The 6,557-nt window shown below is 35.5% G+C and overlaps 1 pseudogene; it reads left to right on the forward strand.

The window, feature by feature from the left end:
* The first annotated feature begins 4,753 nt into the window (after positions 1–4,753).
* On the forward strand, positions 4,754–5,729 carry LOC119524791 (annotated as a pseudogene).
* The last annotated feature ends 828 nt before the right edge of the window (positions 5,730–6,557 follow it).

Consider the following 6,557-nt stretch of genomic DNA (forward strand, 5'->3'; position numbering starts at 1 on the left):
CTTTTGTCCCTCCAGATTCCTTTCCATTCCAGAAGTAACCATCTAATGCCTGATGAAGGCAGGAAGTGTATTTACACATTTTTCCTAAAAGATATGATGGTGTTGTCTCACCCATGCTGGATTTGTTTGGGCATTCAGAGGTGACCACATTGTCAGGAACTTTGCATCCCCCTCCATCACACATTCCAGCTGCTTTTCTTCCACCTACCTATGGAAAGCATCTCTCCCAATTTACAATCTTCTCCTTACCCTAGCCTCAATGGCCAAAACCAAGGAGTGCCTGGTTGCTGGGCTAATTTCCTTAGGAGACCAAACTGGTACAGTTAAACATCCTGTTGTGGCATCAACCACAGGCAGCTCTCAAGGATCTGGGATGCTGGGAAAGGCCAGCACATGTTCCATCACAATCCTTCCTAATCCAATTTACCTGGGCCTGATGAGAATCAATGGTGCCTACAAACCCTACCTTGACCACCTTTACCACCAGCCCAGTGCTCAATCCCACATCATCCAGACAAACCCACTGGAAATTCTTGAATCTAAATTCCAGCCCTCATGCTGTGAATATGGAGAGAATACTGTGTGGTGGTTTCTATTTAATGAGACTCCTAAGGCCTTCACCTTTGATTCCTTACAAAAGAACCAAAGAAATGATCTCATTAAAAACACTCCAGACAATAATCAATTAAACTTAATTAAGATGTTAATACTAAAAACATAGAAATTATCAAATATACTTAAAAATATAGGGTGAAGACTTGCAGCAAGAAAGGAGGACATAGAGCTCTGAGCTTCTCGTCATTCTATGCAAAAGGAGAAAAAGCTCAGAGCACACCTCTTATCGAATTGAAAAAAGGATACAAATTCCTTGGAAAGAAAAAAATCTTTCCTTGCATTGAATTTAAAGGCTAGATGCCCCAAATGATTTGTGGAGGTGACATATAAATCCACTAAACTTTTAGAACACATATGTTAATATGAATGTTTCCCACTCTAGACTGGACACATGCTCTATCCCGGGGTTATGTTGGTGCTCTCCACATGTTCTTATGTAATATCACAACAACTTTGATTTTGATTCTTATCACAACAAACTAGCTTTATAAACTTGCACATATTATTAGGAATTAATTTTCATACATGTAATGTGGTATTGAATCTATTTTCATGACTTATGACATAACAATAGCAAAGCACAGCGATGATGGAACTTCAGACAAAATAGAACCAATAATAGAGATTTAAAGCACCATGTTAAGAATCTGCTAGATGAAGTAGATTGAGTTGAAAAAACTGGTAAACACCTCTCACAAATTCTAACAGTATAATTCCTAAGCTAGGAGGCACATAGATTAGATAGATAAATAGATGAGAGATAGACAGATAGATAGATAGATAGACAGAAAATTGGTAGATGGAGAGAGATCCATACAGAGAAAAAAAAAAGATTATTTGTTTCAAGAATAAGGGAGGGGGAACACATTTCCAAAACAGATGTTGGATGTTTTCTTTTTCTCAACTATAGAGTTTCTGTTACTGTCTTTGTATTAAATACATCAAGCTTTTGTTAGGTTTTTACACAGCTTGCTTATATTTACAATATGATTTACTGGATTCTTAGAGCATAAAGTTAACATCTTGAAGCAATGTTGATAATTTATCTCATCCTCTCTACCATTCTGACTGTTGTTGTTTGGGTAAAATTGTAAAGATAAATCTTAAGTAAAATAGAGGATAAAGAAAAGGGAGCTACTGTAGTAACATGAGTGTTTGAGTAAGGGGTCTAAATTAAAAGCCAGTTACCCCATTTCTCCCTGTCTCTGCTCTTTTTCATGTTCATTGTCCTCACAAAGCCTCAGATCTTGAGTCCAGGAGGGTCTTGTGATTTTCCAAGTTCAGAACAAGGACAAGTTCTATGGGTTTCATAGAATACAGGATATCCTCTCTCAGATCCACACAGATGCCCTCTATGTATCCTCTGAATGATGAAGATTAATTTATGTTACCTAATTATAGTAGTTCATTAACATTCACACAATTCCCAGGCAACATTCTGTCTATTTGCTCAATCTTTGTGTATATTCTTGTATTTTAACTGGGTCCTATTCACCTATCCTCTAGAAATCATTATCTCCTGAAATACCATTGGGCAACAAGCTGTCACTGGCTGGTAGAACTGGGTTCCCAGAGGTTTTGCTGGTGAAACATGTAATATGGGCATGCTTGCTATTTTAGATAAAACAGAACATGATTGAACAGTTTACACAACATAAGAATGGGACATTTTCCTTTTGAAGATGTTCTCAAATCCTGTTTGTTTAAGACTATTTAGTTAAAGTCATCTTTCAGGTGTTGATTTGGAGAAGCTCACAAGGGAAACTATTGTTCTCTTCTCCATATTGAAACAGAATCTTCAAAGATGAGTATATTTTGCTAACTGTTATTTGAATTCTTCCCTCTCTTTCACACTATGGTATCCCTGCATTCTTTGCTGCACTTTAGCTTTTTTGGTTTTGTTTTGTTCTACAGTGGAAATGTGATTCAAATTGAAACTCTGGATAGAGTACCTCTGCAACAGCCCATCATACTTTTCCTTTGAAACAATCACCTCATCAAATGAATAAGTAAAATAAATCAACTCAGTAAAAAAGTGAGCACAGAGAATTTTTAAGTTATTTTATAGTCATTGCTGTAATTTAAAGTGTCACAATAGTAACATTAGGGTTTTCAGTAAACACATGTCCAATGTATAAAAACAAAAAATACTGAAAATTGTTAATTTATGCTGACTGTATTGATTCAGAATTCTTTTTTCCAAGCAAAATTTACTTACCATATGCTTGGAAAATGCAACAAACTATGTATCCAAAAGTTACAACTAAGAAGGACATCAATTAAAGTCAAAACAATATTATATAAAATCTTTGGAGTATATATAGCACTTACTTAAAAGATAAAATATTTTAATATTGTTCAATAATTTTATTCATTTACTTAAGAAGCAGTTCTACAGGTTTCACTTCACTTTTTTGCCAACCGTAATGTCAGGAACTTTTCACTAACCATAGTGTCAGGACTTTGCTCAGTTTCTGCCCTTTTTATGTTTCTGGTATATTTGAATTTAAAAAAAAACATTAAAAATACATATTATATTTCAATTAAGAGATGAGTGATGTTCAACTACATGAAGTTGATGAATCATATAAGTAGTCAGCTATAAAAGAATACTACTTTTATATTTCTCCTATATCTCATGTTGAATATTTTTCTACTGTATTTAACTAGCATCAGAAAACTCAAATTAAAGACCTTATGATAGTTTTTGGTTAAGGAATCAAAATAAGATGACTCATAATGCCTGTATTCACTAAATTCAGTTTAAGATTGCCTGATATATTCATCTCTCATAAAATATTATTAAATATGAAACACAGACTACAATTTATAAAATCCAGGTACTCATACATAAGGACACCAATACTTAATTAAAAATAAAATACTGGCTTATGTTTTCTTTTTATAAAGAGTGACTTGGGCATTTTGTTGAGATTGGACCTAAGGAGATAGATAATGGTTTGTGAATAGATAGACTGATATCCATAGATTTCTCCTGGGTGGAAAATTAGTGACTGTTACTTAAGGCAAATTTGTCAATAAACTAATAATGTTAAATATTCCCATATTCTCCAAAATCAAATTATTGTGAGTATTAAAGAACTGAATAGCAAGCTTTTATCAGATTTCTCTAAAAGTCTAGAAAATAGACTATCTTAATTTAGATTTATACCTTTGTTTATTCATTATAGGAAATAAATGTACATCTTACTGACAATAAAAGACACAATTTGTCCCTCCATGTCAGTTTAGAAAATTATGTGACTTGTGAACTGAATCCCATTAACTGCAGAGAGTTTATCTGTATCATTGATTGGAACTGAGGAAATTATAGAAATAAAAGCATGACTCAATCTCACCTTTGTGACCTGACTCAACCATCCTGGGTCTTTTCAATCCCTTTAATATTTCTAGTACATGATTATTCTATGGACATCTATGTGCATATTAAGTATAATATATAAAATGCATGTGTAAAGTGACTGTGGGTGTGATTTTTAAAATACATGAAATGATGAAGGTGCAGCTTTTAGAAACACATTTAGAATTTCAAAATGTCCTTAGGTTTACTTCAGCATTTCTTAAAGTTTTTATAATAACACTCTTTTTACCAAGAAGTATATTTGAAATGTAATGAGAATATTTGATCCCACAATTCAATTATATTTTGTTAATCTTTGGGGAGATATAGTGTACATTTACATTAAAATTTGGAAAGCCACAATATGAAAAATATAACTCCTTTACCCTCCCAACTGACTTGCTTATTCTAAGAGGAAAGCAATTTGAACAGTCCCTTTGAAAATTTCTGGCATCGTGGAATATTCAGCCTTCTCTATAAAGCCATTTATGTATTTCTCATTTCTACTTAATATTTCTTTTATTTAAAACTTCACCACATTTTGTTCTTCATTTGGAAATTTCATACTAAGGATTTGTCATACCTAACATCTAAGTTGGTTGTGTTTTTGAAGAACAAATAGTAGACTAATCATACATGTGAAAAATGGGACAATTGTGTAATATAGAAAGAAATGCCTTCAAGGAAAACATTTAAAGTAAATTTATTATTTATATTCTTCTTGTATTTCATGGCTTTACTCTTTTTGCTTCCCAGGTCCATCAGAATTTCTAGAAAATGACCAATTTCACCGTGGTGACCAAGTTTCTCTTGGAGGGTTTTTCCAACAGGTGGGAGCTGAGGTTCCTGCATGCCATGTTATTCCTAGTGATGTACTTGGCCACCCTCTTAGGGAATATTCTCATTGTTACTGCCACCAACATTGACCAGAAACCTCACACACACTTATGTCCTTTTTCCTCAGGAATCTGTCCATCTTAGACATGTGCCACATTTCTGTCACTGTCCCCAATGCCTGTGTCAACTCTCTCACTGATAGCAGGGCCATTTCCGTGGCTGGGTGTGCAACTCAGGTCTTCCTGATCTTTTATTGTGCATATATGGAGGCGATGTTCCTCATTGTGATGGCCTGGGACTGCTATGTGGCCATCTGTCAGCCTCTCCATTACCCTAGAATAATGAACCCTCGGGTCTGTGTCCAGATGACACTGGTCTCGGTACTGAGTGGTGTGGCCTACTCAGGATGCCACACTGGGAACACATTCCAGCTGTCCTTCTGTCAGTCCAACATGGTCCATCAGTTCTTCTGTGATGTCCCCTCTCTGCTGAGGCTCCCATGCTCTGACACCTTCATCAATGAGACTGTAACCCTTATCTCTGTCATGTTGTTTGGTGTGGCTCCTTTCTCTTAATTACAATGTCTTATATGCATATATTTTTAACTGCACTAAAATTTCCTACCAGCAGAGAGCAAGGAAAGATATTTTACACCTGTGTCCCTCACATCCTCATAGTGATTGTCTTCCTCAGCTCTGGAAGCTATATGAACCTAAAGCCTTCAGTGAACTCTGAAACCACTCAAGGCATGATTCTCTTTACATTTTATACCATAGTTCCTCCATTCCTGAATCCTGTGATCTACAGTCTTGAAAACAAACAGTTAAAGCAGGCAATGAGGAAGTTAATTTTAAGAAACTTTTATTCAGGAATATATAAAGATGAATTTCAGGTTTATTCCAGTGTTACTGAGTGAGATTCAAACATATAGAATATACACTCCTTTTCTGTAGTCTGAGACATAATAATGTTCAATATTACATGGTGCCTTGATATATGGCAAAATTGGGAAGGCCTCCAAGTGTCAAAATGCAAGTTCCCTTTTCCTTTCTGCTCCAGCAGACATGTCCCCTAGAGAAACAACTTTCCTTATCCTGAGAACCAGTCAGAGTGCTTGCTTTTCTCTGAATAGCGGGAGTCATGTCACTGAAAGTCCACAGAATTACCCAATCAAGGCAGTCATCCTCCCAGGGAAGCAAGGGCTGTCCCATGCTCTTGTTACAAGGCTGAGCTCCTCCAGCTCCTGGTTGTCCACTCTATCCCCCAGTGTCACCCCTGTGTACTCCTCCATGGTGTGTGTCCTACATCCACAGACTGTGAGTACATGTAACTAGTAAACTGCTGTCAGTCTCACCTGTCCAGTATTGCATGTCATGTGTTCTGTCAAACCTACAAGCCTAGGGTAAGAATTCCTCCATCAACCAATGGGGTGAGGAAGAGATGATCTAAGTAGGGTTTGCATATTATATTACTCAAAAATAATTTTTGAAGCCCAAGTAGCCAATAGGATACAATAATTTTACTTTTTACATTACACTTTCAATTTAACCTTTTTACAATGTGTAAGCATTTTTAGTAATTGCCTATTTTAATAAATGTACATTACAAATATATTTGTTGGGTATCAGATTAGATACAGCTATGATTCACCAAATGCTTAGCAAGTTTGATAGTGTGACAAAGGAAACCAAAACAAATCAAATATAGAGATAACTTGCAAACTATATTATCTGACTTTATTGAT

This window comes from Choloepus didactylus (genome assembly GCF_015220235.1).
Source record: "Choloepus didactylus isolate mChoDid1 chromosome 13 unlocalized genomic scaffold, mChoDid1.pri SUPER_13_unloc1, whole genome shotgun sequence".
In the NCBI taxonomy this organism is placed as follows: Eukaryota; Metazoa; Chordata; class Mammalia; order Pilosa; family Megalonychidae; genus Choloepus; species Choloepus didactylus.